Genomic DNA, 2,902 nt, shown 5'->3' on the forward strand with positions numbered 1-2,902 from the left:
CCTAGATCCCGTGGAAATGGAAATTTCATTGATAAGACCTCCTCAATTGTAGCCAATATTTTATTGCGAATAATTCCGACAACCTCAGGAGAAAAAAAGGCATTTACTTATTATAGAGATGGTGCGATTTGACTCTTTTTTTTGCTTTTTTTTAGCCCTACCTATACCTCAGTCTTACGAAAAAGAGAGGGGGGTTGGCATAGAGAGAACCAAATTTGTAAAGCAAACAAACCCACGCTTCGGGAAGGTGAGGCGAACTAACAATTCCTTCCGTCGTGTATCCTCGATTGATGCGGCTTCAGATACTTCAATTGTAGATTTGAGTATTGAGCGAAAGGTTACACCTACAGGATATGGTATGGTATGGATTACAGGCCAATCCTACTCTATTAGTATCCGTAGGCAGCATAGGGGAGAAAAGCACTACACCTAGAAATAGGAATCAACAAGAGAAAAACTTTGTTAGAAATTACCCCTTTCCTGATCGGTATCAGGGCTGGGAAGAATGGTTGGGATAACAAACAACCATCAGGTTTGTACTTTGGATACCCCTATAACCATCAAAGATCGTTGAAGTAGCTAATTCCTCTAAATAGGAGGCGTTGAGAACAAAGAAATTATTGGAGCTATCGTTTTCCTCTAGCATTAATAGAATTCATTGGTGTTAAGAAAAACCTCTTGTGGGAAGGTTGGCTAGAGATTTCTTGGAAAAATACCAGCCCCTTTCGGTTCATAATGAGACGGGACTAATTCTATTTTGATTCTATAGATTATTTCGCTTAGTACTATTATGTACAGAAGGGAGGAGCCGTATGAGATGAAAACCTCATGTACGGTTTTGGAACGGAGATTTTTTGAATAGAATGAACGACCGTAACGGATGTTGGCTCAATCCGAAGGAAATTATGCGGAAGCTTTGCAAAATTATTATGAAGCTACGCGACTAGAAATCGATCCCTATGATCGAAGTTATATACTCTATAACATAGGCCTTATACACACAAGCAATGGAGAGCATACAAAGGCTTTGGAATATTATTTCCGGGCACTAGAACGAAACCCCTTCTTACCGCAAGCTTTTAATAATATGGCCGTGATCTGTCATTACGTGCGACTATCTCCACTATAGAAAGAAAAAAAAAAAAGAGAGGATCAAATTTTCTAGTAAATACTAGAAAAAAAGGGCTTTCTACATAGGGATCGTAAAAACAACGATTTTTCCCTATCAGCTGTAGGAAGGAAGGACACTTCACGAGAATCAAAAAACGAAGAAAGTATGGCCTATACTACTACTCTATGGATAAAGTTTCTCAAATTGATAGAGAAAGCACCGTAAAGATCAATTAGTGAGCGACTGGGTCGATACAACTAAAAAAAACTGCTTACTTATCCCATGATATGGGGCAAAATTTAGGAATCCGCTTATGTAATAGAGCCGATCCACTAAGGGATTAAGCAGCGGTGTAGTATCAGATCCCAAAGATAGTAAGTTCTTTTTTCTTTCTTATGGAAAAAAGTCTTTTTCAAGGATTCTATAGAGATTTCATATATGAAACCGGGATAGTTACCTCTCAGAAAATTTGAACGAAGGCTCTATATCTATCTATGCTTCATTCTTCTGAAGGTGGGAAAAAAGATCAAACTGATTATTGATAAAAATTAGGGTTTGAAACTTAGGTAATTAATTTCTTCTGCTTAACCCAAGAACAAATTGGATCGATTTTTGATAAATCGAATTCAGTTAAGATAGGGGAAATTCAGATAGCAATTTCTGAGCCGTATGAGGTAGGAAACTCTCAAGTACGGTTCTAAGGGAAGGAACTTCCTATTCCGACCGAGGAGAACAGGCCATTCTACAGGGTGATTCGGAAATTGCGGAAGCTTGGTTTGATCAAGCTGCTGAATATTGGAAACAAGCTATAGCGCTTACTCCGGGAAATTATATTGAAGCACAGAACTGGTTGAAGATTACGAAGCGCTTTGAATTTGAATAAGACCATGCTCCTTCTTTTTCATAAAATGGGTGGTTTGGTTGTTGATCCATTAATCAAATAAATTAGGTCGTAAGATCGAATCAAGAATTTCATTATATCCATTTCTTATACCTTCTATTTTATATGATATTTCATAAGAATAAACCATAGGGATAGGGTCTAGAATAGAAGTAATAAAGTGAATAAAAAGAGGGGGCAATCTAAATATTGCTAATATATTAGGACCATCTTATTAATAATTCTAATGAGTTATCTTGGAATTTAGAATCAAATAAAAAACCCTATATTATGCTCAAGGAAAGTAGATATAGATAGGAGCTTATGCCCTCAAAAAAAATACACTAGTTTCTTAAATTAAAAATAAAAAAGATTTTTTTCTTACGTCGAGAAATATTTGTTTTTCAAGATAAACAATGTCCGTTAGGCACCTAATCTTTATGTCATAATAGACCCGAACACTTGCCTCGGATTGACTTCAATATATAATTGCTCCAGTGAATAACTAAAAAAAAAATAGAAGGATGGTAGATAGTAAAGAAAAGAACTAATCACAATATCTATCTTTCAAAATCTATCTTTCAAAATCTATCTTTCAAAATATATATCTTTCAAAGATTCACTAAAAAGACAGTTGGCGGGTCTCTTTGTATGTCTTGTCCGGAAAGAGGAGGACTTAATGATTATTCGTTCGCCGGAACCAGAAGTAAAAATTGTTGTGGATAGGGATCCTGTAAAAACATCTTTTGAGGAATGGGCCAGACCCGGCCATTTCTCAAGAACACTAGCTAAGGGCCCTGATACTACCACTTGGATCTGGAACCTACATGCTGATGCTCACGATTTCGATAGTCATACTGGTGATTTGGAGGAGATTTCTCGAAAAGTCTTTAGTGCTCATTTCGGGCAAC

This window comes from Triticum urartu, unplaced genomic scaffold (assembly GCF_056163025.1).
Source record: "Triticum urartu cultivar PI428250 unplaced genomic scaffold, HENAU_Tu73 scaffold30, whole genome shotgun sequence".
Classification (NCBI taxonomy): domain Eukaryota; kingdom Viridiplantae; phylum Streptophyta; class Magnoliopsida; order Poales; family Poaceae; genus Triticum; species Triticum urartu.